Source organism: Mustela nivalis (genome assembly GCF_964662115.1).
Source record: "Mustela nivalis genome assembly, chromosome: X".
In the NCBI taxonomy this organism is placed as follows: domain Eukaryota; kingdom Metazoa; phylum Chordata; class Mammalia; order Carnivora; family Mustelidae; genus Mustela; species Mustela nivalis.
The window spans coordinates 60,832,181-60,846,274 of record NC_139040.1 but is presented as its reverse complement, the minus strand read 5'-3'; the positions used below and the strand labels follow the sequence as shown (position 1 = coordinate 60,846,274).

Sequence of the window (14,094 nt, the reverse complement as noted above, 5' to 3'; positions counted from 1 at the left end):
ACAGCTTCCACAAAGGTCACCAGCAGGGGACTCCCAGAGCCCCAGCCCTTCTCCCCTTCCCTTCAGCCCATGAACAGCTATTCATAGGGGAAAGGATACTCTCCATATTTGACATGGCCCTACGGCTTTTTTGGTGAGGCAACAGCCAGAGCAGTGGTACGAATTTGATACGAGAGGTCTCAGAGTACTGCCCTATTTCTGACCCACTGCCAGCCTGGCTTTTAGGTTTACAATCGTACTTCCTGATTCCGTGCCTAGACTGCCCGGTGAGGAACCGCCTACGACCGAGGGGCGGGGCTGGTGTAACCTCAAAATGGCGGCACCTCCAAGAGGCTGATAGGCAGCAGTCGCTTGGGGGCGGTGGCGGGCACTAAGGGTTATGCCCCTCCCCCTCACGTCCTTAAACCAGCCCCTAACGGATTTCCTCACCCAGCTAACCGTCTAGTTCTTTTGTCGTACTCTGAACTCTACTTGACTTTCTGCTCCAACTCTTTCCTCAGATTTCAGGCTAACCCCTCCCTTCTGTTCTCAGAGTTTAAGTCCTACGGATGAAGGAAAAGGTATAGGGTTTCTACAGTACTTTAGAAATGTATATAACCCTATGAAGTGAGGAAATATGGGATAAGCGGGGTTGGAAATTTTGAGTTGTGAGGTTCAGCTGAAGTTTTAAAAAAGATTATGATTCTTAATACTTTGAGTTAGATGGATAAATCAAAGTAAACCCAGGTTTAAGAAGTGAAGTTGCTGTAAAATACAAATTCGTAATAAATTTTTCTTATTTTTCACAGAAGGGTAAAATACAAAAATTACTATGAAATCTCTCCAAATTGTAAGGGATGGGGGCTTAATGAAACACTAAATACTGTTTGGCATTTTATATGTGACATTAAAATATTCAAGGTAATTTATTATACGCCTTCTCTAGATTTATAGGAAGAAAGGCTATCTTTGACGGTATTGCTATATTTTAAGTCAAAACTCTTGGAAATTCCAAGACATGCTTTGGGGAAAATTAGCTAGAATAATTATTCTCTTATTGAGGAATTCTATACGTTTAGATTTAAATTTTTTCTCATCTTTAAAATTTCAATATGTGGGGGAAATAATGAATATATAATGGCCTTTCTATCTTTAGAATTGTTTCCTGTTGCACCAAAATGGTTCTGAAAGGTACTGTTTTACATTTTTGTGTTAATGAAGATTTGTAGGCATCAGACTGTTAACTAATTATAAACCCTTGATATTGAAAAACCTTTTTATCTTTTCTCTAAAGTTTCAGGGAAAGTACAATCTGGAAACCACTTACATAAATGAATTGTGTAAAGACTGTATTTACTTTTTGATCTTGCTCTGTCTATATATGTTTCAGATTCAAGATTTACCTTTACAGAGACAAAAAACTTAGCAGATTTCATCATGCTTTCATCGTTTTACATGCTAGATAAACAATTGTATTTCACTGAGAGCTTTTTTTGGTATGAAAGTGAAAAAGTATTTTTAAAAAAGTTCTTCCCTAAATGCTTAATGTGTATTAATACAGCGCTATAGTAAATCTGCATGTAGACTAGAACAATCCATTAAAGCTTATGAATTTCCATGTTTATTTGTTATTTTTAGTTATATGTAGGTAACCTAGAAAATAAGCCTTTTTAAAAAGTGTTTTTAAAGTGTTTTGCTTATTGTAGAACTTCTTAAAAGGGATCTTTAGGATCAAATAAGGTTTTTAGTAGAATTAAGATCTAAAGATATTTGTTCAGTTAGCAAATTTGTTATTATCCATGTTAGGTTAGGAAAAAAATGCATAACATATATCTTGGAACAACTGAGAAAATTCAGATATTGTTTTTATTTTTATGAGTTATGAACTAATTTTGACTCCAAAAATTGCCCTCATGTTTTTCTTGGACATCTTATGTCTTAAATTTAGAATTTATTTTTGATCTTAGGTATAGTAATAGAAATACTTAAATTATGTGCATATTGTTGCTGTTGAAGCAAGGAATTGAAATATCTTAAAATAATAAACTTATTTTTATTACAAAGAAAGTATAGAAAGGAAAGACATCAAATTTTAATTGTTTTTATTAAATATTGAATACCTGTAAAATACTTGTAAAACATGAATACAGAATAAAAAGCAATGCAACAAACACTGGTGGCCAAGTTTAAGAAAACTACCATTCCTTTTAAATTCCCTTGTGTACCCCTTCCCTAATCACATTTCTTTCCTTCCCCTTTTAGAGGCAACTGCTGCTCAAATTTATATATAATTTCCCAGGTTTTCTTTATGGTTTTATCATCACATTTGCATTCCTAAACAACATATTATTTACTGTTGCATATTTCTAAACTCTGTAAATCATAGTGTTTTTTCTTCACTGACTTGCTTTTGTAATTCATATTGTTCCTTGTCTTCATTATTTCTTGTAACCATAGTTGATTCATTTTTACTGCTGTATTCCACTGCATGAGCATTTTGTAATTTTTTATTCATTGTCCTAATGGATATTTGTGTTGTTTCCAGGTTAACATAGCCTCTGAAAATATATTAGGGTTATATTAACATATATTCTAAACACTTAAGATCAAGAATTTAAGTCTCCTAAGTATATTAGGATGAAATCTGCAAATGTTTATTTTATTACAGTGATAATTAAAGTTAAACTTTTTAAAGCCAGATGTAGTCTTTAACAATACAATTTTTCTCTCTCACCATAGGAACTAGTATTCATTTATTGTTTATTATATTTATATTTCTTATGATTTTGTGTTATCTTAGATCTTGGTTGTATTTCTTCCACTCTTCCAGATTTAGTAATACTGCTAACCTTGTCTCACCTAAATAGACAAATGCCTTTCTCCCTTCACCCTTTGAACAGGGCTATAATGATAAAAATGACAAGTGTAGGACCTCCCAAACTGTTCTTTTGGAACTTAGTTAATTCTAAGTATGAAAGTTTAACTGAAGCAGTATCAGTTTATTAGTTGATAAACTCAGAAATGGAAAATTTCAATTATGGTTACTTAGAAAGATTTGTTTTAAAATATTTGTGAATTTTTACCAAGATCATTGAGATCTAAAGAACAAATACACTATCTTAAGTTCACTCCGCATCTATTGAATATATTAAAATTTGATGTTATTCAAGTAAAGCTAATGTGGTAAATTATAATAATTCCCTCAGTAAGTTGAGTTATTTTCATGGTTTATCATTCTTAGCTTTCTAAATATTTTACAATCTATTGTGTTAAAAAGAATAAGCTTTGCCTTTTAAAGTTAAAAATATTTATTAAAAATTTTCATTTAAAATCTAAATTATTTAATTTTTAAAAATTTTAATTTCAGTTTTGTGATAACACATTTTTGTTATATTGTATCAAATGACTTCATTATTTAAGTTTCAGTTAGCATACAGTGTAATATCAATTTTGGGTGTAAAATTTAGTGATCCAACACTTCTATACAACCTGGTGCTCGTCACAAGTGCACCCCCTAATCCCCATCACCTATTTAACCCATGCTCCCACCTCCCCTCTGATAGTCATCAGTGTTTTCTCTATAGTGAAGAGTCTGTTTCTTTGTTTGCCTCTCTTTTTTCTCCCCATGAGCATTTGTTTTGTTTCTTAAATTCCTCATATGAGTGAAATCATATGGCATTTGTCTTTCTCTGACTGACTTATTTCACTTAGTGTAATACTCTCTAGCTCCATCCACATCTTAGGGTCTTTCCTTTTTTTAAGTTATTTTATTTAAATTCAACTAATTTACATATAGTGTATCATTAGTTTCAGATGTAGAGTTCAGTTATTCATTGGCTGCTCAGTATTCAATACATCAAGTGCCCTCCTTAATGACCATCACCCAGTCTTCCCATTTCCCCACCAATCTCTCCTCCAACAGCCCTCAGTTTGTTTCTTTTTTTTAAAATTAATTTATTTATTTTCAGAAAAACAGTATTCATTATTTTTTCACCACACCCAGTGCTCCATGCAATCCTGCCCTCTATAATACCCACCACCTGGTACCCCAACCTCCCACCCCCCCCCGCCACTTCAAACCCCTCAGATTGTTTTTCAGAGTCCATAGTCTCTCATGATTCACCTCCCCTTCCAATTTACCCCAACTCCCTTCTCCTCTCTAACACCCCTTGTCCTCCATGATATTTGTTATGCTCCACAAATAAGTGAAACCATATGATAATTGACTCTCTCTGCTTGACATTTCACTCAGCATAATCTCTTCCAGTCCTGCCCATGTTTGTTTCTTATAGTTAAGAGTCTTTTATGGTTTGTCTTCCTCTCTGATTTCATTTTATTTTATTTTTTCCCTCCCTTCCACTATGATCCTCTGTTTTGTTTCTTCGTTGGGTCTTTCTTGTTCATAATGGGAAAAGTTTTTCCCCAGGCAGGCAACAAACACCTAACTGGTTTCATTTTTCTGTTGGTTTTTTATTTTCAGAATTTCCTAGCCTAACACTCTTCAAGTGGCAAGAGAAAGATTAGAGCTACAGAAGAGTTAAAATTCTATTAGTTCAGGTGAATAGATGATGATGTAGGAACAAAAGTTCAAAGACAAGAAGAATGGGTTTGAGTGACTGCAGTAACTGAGTGTAAGATTCAACTGAATAGAAAAGTCATAGGGACATCTGGGTGACACAGTTGGTTAAGTGGCTGCCTTTGGCTCAGGTCATGATCCCAGAGTCCTGGGATCAAGTCCCACATCAGGCTCCTTGCTCAGCAGGGAGCCTGCTTCTCCCTCTGCTTCTGCCTGCCACTCTTCCTGCCTATTCTCTCTCTCTCTCTGTCTCTGTCTCTGTCTCTGACAAATAAATAAATAAAACTTTAAAAAGGGAAGTCTTGGATAGTTAGGAAAAATAGATACATTTACCATTTTATAAGTGATAATTCTTAAGATTTCCTTGTTATTTTAATAATAAATGGTGATATTTGGTGATTGTAATACATAGTTATCAGAAAGAGAATTTCTCTAGAAATCTTTGATTTTTAACAGAGCACTCAAGGCTTGAAAATTTGACTTTACTAGGAAAACTTTTTAAAACTTGAATGATCAATGCAATTATATCTTGTCATTAGATGAGTTGATTGATTCTTAAAGGGTGAAATGGTGAAAAAGAATAAAGCATCTGCTATTATTAGAGATACTTTCCCACTCTGGGATAATTTCAAATTAGTTTTGAGAGTTGTATGATTCCAAAATTCTTTAATATAGGTGTAGGTGCTCATAGAGAAACTCATTTTTAATAAAACTTTTCCATATCTCTATTATTTTACCATCTAGGAGCTGGTTGAAGAAAACTCTTTAAGAAAAGAAAAAGCAAAAATAAGAGACTTATCAGAAAGGTGAAGGCAAGGTAAAAAAAAAAAATACTCTCTTAAAAGTCTATTACTCTCTACTCTTGTATCCCATTTTCCTGACCACAGCACCACACACTTAGTTATAGATACTGCTTTTATTTACTATTACTTTCTTACCATAGACTGATTGTGGAATCTCAAGTCAAAATTCTCTCAAAGTCATTCTCATGGTTTTAGAAATTTATCTGATAATGGGTTAGAACAGTGTTAGAATGTTTTGTAATTTCTTTGACTTCTCTATATTTTAGTACATATATTCTATTTCTTAAAGTTTTAAAATTCCAGTATACTTAACATACATTCTATTATTTTCAAATATTATTTTTCCTAAAGTCAGCTGTAGTGTACTCCACAATTCTTACCCTTGTGTCAGGGTTTTTTTTTTAATTAATTTTTTTATTTTTTATAAACATATATTTTTATCCCCAGGGGTACAGGTCTGTGAATCACCAGGTTTACACACTTCACAGCACTCACCCAAGCACATACCCTCCCCAATGTCCATAATCCCACCCCCTTCTCCCAAACCCCCTCCCCCCAGCAACCCTCAGTTTGTTTTGTGAGATTAAGAGTCACTTATGGTTTTTTTTATCCAATGCTATAGACATTTTGGGCTGGTCAATTATTTGTTTTGGAGGACTTCACTGTACATTGTAGGGCATTTAACAGCATCCTTGGCCCTCTAGATACCAGTAGCTTCCTACCACCTCCAAAGTTGTGACAACCAAAAATGTCTCCAGAGATTGCCAAATATCCTCTGGAGAATAAAATCACTTCCAGTTAAGAACCACTAATCTAGCTCTAGAATTATCTAGTGCTGCCTTTATATTAAGTCAACAGATACACAACATTACCAACAAAGCATCTAAATAACAACAATGAAACATCTCTCAGCTTATTCTTTTTTAGGGATAACCATGGAAAATGCAATGCACCATAACATGTCTAGATTTTGAACTATTTCACTGAAATTGGTAAAATTGGATCCAAGAAAGAGATTATGAAGTCGTTATAAAATTTTTCACTTTGAAGGCATTAGAAAGAACAGAACATTTAGAGTCATTGAGAGCTAGATTTGATTTTCTGCTTCTTATATTTAATACATGATTATCTAGGACAAGTTATTTAATTTCTTTGTTTCAATTTCCTCATTTGCAAAAACAGGGGTAATAGTATTTATTCCCCAGATTTATTATGAAGTTTAAATGAGATTACCCTGAATGTTAGAATACCCAGAGGCTCTCAGAAATGATAACTTAGTAATGTCTCCTGCAGCCAAGAAATCCTTAACAAAGAGGTAAACATCAAGAAAGGGATTTGAAACACAAGCGAAAATCATTCTGATATAAAACCATGGTACCTTTGTCTTTGGAAACATTGTGGCATTTCTGTTCATCACTTAATGAGAAAAAATTAATGTCAAGGGTGGGGCCAGAGAAGGAGTTACAAAAAGTTCTAGAAGTGCTTGGATCAGACTAGACTCATATTAATAGAATATTTCATATTTTCCATAGAGTGAATGGGTTGATTGACTCAGCATAAAATCATGGAGTATATGGGTAGAGCAAATATGAATTTGTTCCTAGTATCTTAAGCAACTAAGAGTTGGTGATCTTTCTGTGACTCAGCCCTACTCAGTCATAGAGGGAAGTATTCCATTTTTTGTTTTTAATAAGTTTATAGTATATGCTATCAGTATTACATGAGTCTCTTTGTAGTTTTATAAGAAAATTTATTTTTATGAGAAATTTTTAAAATACAGAATATATAAAAATATTAAACATCCATGTTTCTAACTCTTCTAAGAATTTACAACAGTCAATATTTTTAAAACATTAATTTGTTTGTTTTTGAAAGATAAGGGGGAGGAGGAGGAGCAGAGGGAGAGGGACAAGCAGACTGCCTGCTGAGCATGGAGAAAAATGGATCTCAGGACTCTTAAGATCAAGATGTGAGATCAGGACCTGAGCCAAAGCCAAGTATTGAATGTTTAACTAACTGTGCTGCCCAGGTCCCCTGACAATAGTCAGTATTTTGTCACACTTGTTTCCAGTTCTTTTTTTTTTAAACAGACACCCCCCCCTTTTTTTTAAGATTTTACTTATATATTTGAGAGAGAGAGCATGAGAGGGGAGAGGTCAGAGGGAGAAGCAGACCCCCTGCTAAGCAGTTGCTTAACACACTGAGCCACCCAGGCGCCCCTTAAAATAAAATAAATAAAACAGCATAGTGAATTTGAAGTCTCCTTTGACTACACTCACTAGTCTTATTCTTTGCTCTCCCTCTTGGAAACAACTACTTTCATGAAGTACTGTGCTTACTCTTTTCCATGCATAAATATACATTCATGGGAAATATACAATATATTATACATGTCTTTAAATTTATATCAATATTACCCTTAGTATATGTCTAGGTTCCATAACTTTTACTCAACATTACTTACGAGACCTACCCATTTTGATATTTATACATGTATATATTTAATAATTTATCCTATAAATATTTTATCATATAATTTATCATATAAATATGGCTCATTTTATTTATCCATTCCCTCTTCATGGTAATTTGTAGGTTGTTTTCATATTCTTTTCCAATTACAAGAAATGCTCTGGTGACTAACTGTATAACACGGTACATATTTGCAAGAGTTCTCTAAGGTGTGTGCTGGAAGTAGAATACTGGGACATAGGGTAGAAATAGCTGCATTAAGATAAATGAAAAGTATTTTATATGTTAAAAAAGGTTTTGTCTACTGAAAGTGAAGATTCAAACAGGAGTTAAATTTGCATGCATTTATTGGAAGAATTTATGGTTTTTATATGGGATAGTTTAGAAGTCAGATATGCAAGAACAGTTCAATGAAATATTGATTGCCTAGTATGTGCTCAGAACTGCACAACTGATAACAGAATACTGAGGAGGATGGACTAATCCAGAATAGCTTTTATTATGTTCTTTTCAGTCAAAAGTTAAGACTGTCTACAGGATAATGTCAGTGTACCAGGCAAAAGAAAACAAAGTTTGAGTATATCCTCCATTGTCTGTTTGATTATCATAGCCTTGGTCTAGAAGGTTTGTCATATGCTTCCCTCTTCTCGGAACCTCACAATTTTAAAGACTATTGTTGATCAGTTGTAGTTGAGGTATCCTGAAAAGTAACATTTTCATGTATATTACTCTTTCTAAAATGCGTATTAGGTAAGGAATGTGATGATATAGAGGGGAAATATATATCCCGTGATCCATCATAAAACTAGAATAAAAGAGGCAGTCAATTAAAAGGCAAATTCTGACAAGAATGTAAAGAAAAAAAATAAAAATTTATGGAAAAAATGTAGAATAGTAAGAAGCTAATCATATGGGCACTCTTGAGAGGAATTTATTCAAATGGAATTTATTAGATTTTTCATTGAGATAAACCACTTTTACCACAACAAGTCTCAAATTCCGTGTTTGGCCAAAAAAGGCTTAAAATTTCATTTCACAAATTATTCCAGACATCATGGTATCTCAGTTCTCTGAAATCAAAAAAGTGACTTTGTATGATAACTAAATCCATTTGACCTATTTCTAAGTCAGGTCCTAAGCTGAAGCATAATGAGACATAGGTGATGATCCAGACTACACAAAAGTTAATAACCTATTTCTTTTTTTTTTCAAATTTAATTCTTTGTTAAAAGAAATCGAACATTTCGTGTCTATCTAACTGAAGTTTCCCTAACTGGAGGTAAGTTACAAAGTTTAGAGAGGCACAAATAAATGTATGAATGGAGGGAAAAAGAAAGGTTATGGAACTTGCTAAAGACTATACATCAGGTTAGTGTGAATGAAGCCTTTCATTTTTTTATTTCACCCTACAGATAACCCTTCATTTAAGATGTGTTTATAAACGTGGTAGAAAAGATCATTTTGAAAATTCCCTTTGACAATTACATTAATAAGTAAAGTATGGCTTTAATGAGCAGTTACTCAACTTTAGGTAGAGGGAGTGAAAGAAAGATTATGGATATATATTTGATAAGCATATTCTGCATTATATTATTCTTTTATATTTCTTCTGTTTTATTTATACTAGCATTATTTCTCTTAGTGTTCCTTTCTCCTTTCTTATTAGCTTTTCCCTAATTTCTTTTCTTACTAATTCTCATATTCATCCTCAGTACCAACCCTTTTGGATACTTTTAAAGTCACGCTTAACCAAGGAATCTCAAGCTCAACCTAGGTTTCTATATTTAGACTCAGGAAGGTTTCCTGGAATTCATAGGATACAGTGCAATTAAGGCGAATATTTAGTTAATAATGTTATATTATGCAAATAAGGTCCATGCCAGGTGCATGAGTGTATGGAAGCAGGAATTTATTTCTTCTATTGACTTCTTTTTCCTCAAACCACCAGTTATAACACTAGTGAATAGTTATGTTGTTTCACTCAGTGTTAATAAAGCTCTTATTTTTGCCAGAATTTAAACTAAGTGTTATTAAGGGAACTCAGATATAAAAGCTATATGAACTCCCACTTATATGTGTACATACTGATTATTTTTGCTTCAGTTATCTGAAAACATCAGGTACAAGTGATTTAGGGGGCTTGGGTTACTCAAATAATATCCTATTTTATTTGAATGTTGTTTCTTTTTCTGTTAATCATATTTAATCAAGAAGATTAAAGAGATTAAAGATTAAAAAGGAAGTTTTTCATGTCATGAATATCATTTATTTTTTATGCTGATTAAAAGGAAAGAGGCATTTCATAGCAAATACAAATGTTCTCAAATAGAAATTTAAAGAACAAAAACCCAAATGTAACAATCATACTAAGAATTGTACTTAAAATTTATCTTTGTCCTAAAGAAACATTTCATTCTGGATGTCTAAATGAATGGGATTTTGAAAATGCATCAGCAAAAACTCAAGACAGAAATATGATAGACTCTTAACATTTGAAATAATGTTACCTAGCATTTAAAAAGAAATCTTAGGGGCGCCTGGGTGGCTCAGTGGGTTAAGCCACTGCCTTCAGCTCAGGTCGTGATCTCAGGGTCCTGGGATCAAGTCCTGCATTGGGCTCCCTGCTCAGCAGGGAGCCTGCTTCTCTCTATCTCTCTCTCTGCCTGCCTCTCCATCTACTTGTGATCTCTCTCTGTCAAATAAATAAATAAAATCTTTTAAAAAATAAATAAATAAAAAGAAATCTTATATGCTGCTTGATAAATTCTAAAGAAAATGGTTTTGGGATACTCTTTATCCTTATTACCTAGCATTATGGTTAGTTAGTTTCTTCATAAATATTTATTAATCATAAGAAACAAAAAACTGCAAATTTTTTTGCATTCAACTCTGATGTAATATACCACAACTAAACCTCAAGTTGATAATGAAATTGTTATATATTTTTAAGAAATTTTGTGTTTAAGTTCAATTTACTTAACATATAGTTCATTATTAGTTTCAGAGGTAGAATTTAGTAACTCATCAGTTTCATATACCACTCAGTGCTTGTTATACCAAATGCCTTCTTTAATGGCCATCACTCAATTATCCCATCCCCCCCCACACTTCTCTTCTAGCAACCCTCAGTTTGTTTCTTATAATTAAGAGTCTCTTATGGTTTACCTCCCTCTCTGTTTTTATCTTATTTTGTTTTTCCTTTCCTTCTACTATGCTCAGCTGTTTTTGTGTTTTAAATCCCATTTTTTGGATTCTAAATGTCATGTTTATGAAGAAAATTGCAGGAATGACAAAAAAGTTTTTAAAAACTGAAATATTACCAAAAGATAGCCTATTATATTTTATTTTTTCAGCCTATATGTATGATATGTATATCATATTCTTCATAATTTGGATCATAGTATGTAACATTTTGTATCCAATATTAATATCTTGAAATTTTCCACTATTATGTATTCTTTTAAAATGGTTTTATTATTTTTTTAATTTTTAAAAATTAACATATACCATATTACTAGTTTCAGAGGTAGAATTTAGTGATTCATCTGTGCATACAACACCCAGTACTCATTACTTCTAGTGCTGTCTTTCATGCCCATCACCCAGTTACCCCATTCCCCCACCTACTCCCCCTCTATCAACCCTCATTTTGTTTCCTATACTTAAGAGTCTGTTATGGTTTATCTTCCTCTCTGTTTTCATCTTGTTTTACTTTCCCTTCCCTTCTCTTGTGTTCATCAGTTTTGTTTTTTAAATTCCACATATGAGTGAAATCATATGTTTGTAATTCTCTTTTTCACTGAGTTAAGTTATTTCACTTAATGTAATACCCTTTAGTTCCATCTATATGGTGGTAAATGGCAAGAGTTCATTCTTTTTGATGACCGAGTAATAAAATATATACATATACATATATACATACATATACATATATGTATATATATACACACACCACATCTTCTTTATGCATTCATCTGTTGAATGACATGTGGGCTCTTTCCATATTTTGGTTATTGTTGACATTTCTGCTATAAACACTGGGGGCATGTGCCCCTTCAAATACCATGTTGAAATGATTTTAAATGTCTGGTTAATTGTCTATTTTGAGGTGATTTTAGATAGTTAATGGTTTATTTTGTATAAAGTATCTAACCTTTTTCAAATGTTTAATCCACATTGAGTATTTTGGTACATAAATCTTTGTTTCCATCTTATTTGAAATTGCTACTTTAAGAAAAATACTATCTCATTTTTTATAAAAAAAAATTTAAATTCAATTAATTAACATATAGTGTACTATTAGTTTCAGAGTTAGAATTCTAAGAATCATCAGAATTGAATTGGGAATCATCATTTGCATATGATGATATGAAAATCATCAGTTGCATATAACACCTAGTGCTCATTCTATCACATGTCCTCCTTAATGCCCATCACCCAGTTACCCCATCCCCCCACCCACCTCCCCTCCAGCAACCCTCAGTATTTTTCTTATAGGTAAGAATCACTTATGGTTTGTCTCACTCTCTGATTTCGTGTTATTTTATTTTCCCCTCCCTTCCCTTATGATCTTCTATTTAGTTTCAGAAATTCCCCAAATGAATGACATCATATGATAATACTCTTTCTCTCACTGACTTCATCATTAACAAAATACCCTCTAGTTCCATCCACATCACTGCAAATGGAAAGATTGTTTCTTTTGATGGCTGAGTATTTTTCCATTATGTATATATACCACATCTTCCTTATCCATTCATCCTTTGATGGACATCTTGGCTCTTTCCATAATTTGGCTATTTTGGACATCGCTGCTATAAACATTGGGATGCAGGTGCTCCTTGGATCAGTACATTTGTAACCCTTAGGTAAATATCTAGTTGTGCTGTGTTGCAGGATAGCTCTATTTTTAACTTCTTGAGGAACCTCCATACTATTTTCCAGAGTGACTTTACCAGATTGCATTCCCACAAATGGGATACCTGTCTCACATTTGATCTTTCATCCATTTTGAGTTTGTTTTTGTGGATGGTGTATTAAAAATGTCCAGTTTCATTGTGCTGCATGTGGCTGTCCGATTTTCCCAACACCATTTGTTGAAGACAGTCTTTTTTCCACTGGATATTTTTTCCTGCTTTGTCAAAGGTTTGTCAACCATAGAACTGAGGGTCCGTTTCTGGGTTCTCTGTCCTGTTCCATTGATCTATGTGTCTGTTTTTGTACCAATACCATAATGTCTTGAAGATTACAGCTTTTTAAAAATTCATTAGTTTTATTAACATATAAAGTATTATTTGCCACAGGAGTTACAGGTCTGTGAATCGTCAGGCTTATACACTTCACAGCACTCACTAACTCACCATAGCACATACGCTCCCCAATGTCCATGGCCCAACCACCCTCTCCATACCCCCCATCCTCCAGCAACCCTCAGTTTGTTTTATGATATTAAGAGTCTCTTCTGGTTTTTCTCCCTCCCAATGCCATCTTGTTTCATTTTTTTCCTTCCCTAACCCCCAAACTCCCCACTCTGCCTCTTAAATTGCTCACATCAGGGAGATCATATGAAAATTGTCTTTCTCTGACTGACTTATTTCACTAAGCATAGTACCCTCTAGTTCCATCCATGACTTTGCAAATGGCAAAAATTTCATTTCTTTTGATGGCTGCATAGTATTCCAGTGTGTGTGTGTGTGTGTGTGTGTGTGTGTGTGTGTGTACCACATCATCTTTATCCATTCATCTGTTGATGGACATCAAGGTTCTTTCCACAGTTTGGCTATACTGGACATTGCTGCTATAAACATTCTGGTGCACGTGCCCCTCTGGATCACTACATTTATATCTTTAGGGTTAATACCCAGTAGTGAGATTGCTGGGTTGTATGGTAGCTCTATTTTAAACTTTTTGAGGAACCTCCATACTGTTTTCCAAAGGGGCTACACAAGCTTACATTTCCACCAACAGTGTAAGAGGGTTCCCTTTTCTCTGCACCCTCTCCAACATCTGTCATTTCCTGACTTGTTAATTCTAGCCATTCTGACTGGTGTGAGGTGGTATCTGATTGTGGTTTTGATTTGTATTTCCCTGATGCCGAGTGATATGGAGCATTTTTTCATGTTTTTGTTGGCCATCTGGATGTCTTCTTTGCAGAAATGTCTGTTCACATCCTTTTCCCATTTCTTAATTGGATTATTTGTTCTTTGGGTGTTGAGTTTGATAAGTTCTTTATAGATTTTGGATACTAGCCTTTTATCTGATATG

General features: G+C 33.6%; 1 protein-coding gene across 2 annotated transcripts in view; it reads left to right on the top strand.

Annotated features, from left to right (window-relative positions):
- The first annotated feature begins 474 nt into the window (after nt 1–474).
- Nucleotides 475–14,094, top strand: part of TENT5D (terminal nucleotidyltransferase 5D) — a 55,788-nt gene continuing 42,168 nt past the window's right edge. For both annotated transcript variants that reach the window (XM_082715995.1, XM_082715994.1), the window contains exons 1-2: nt 475–560; nt 5,300–5,372. The gene's annotated coding sequence lies outside the window, so the exon portion shown is untranslated. The remainder of the gene's footprint in view (nt 561–5,299; nt 5,373–14,094) is intronic.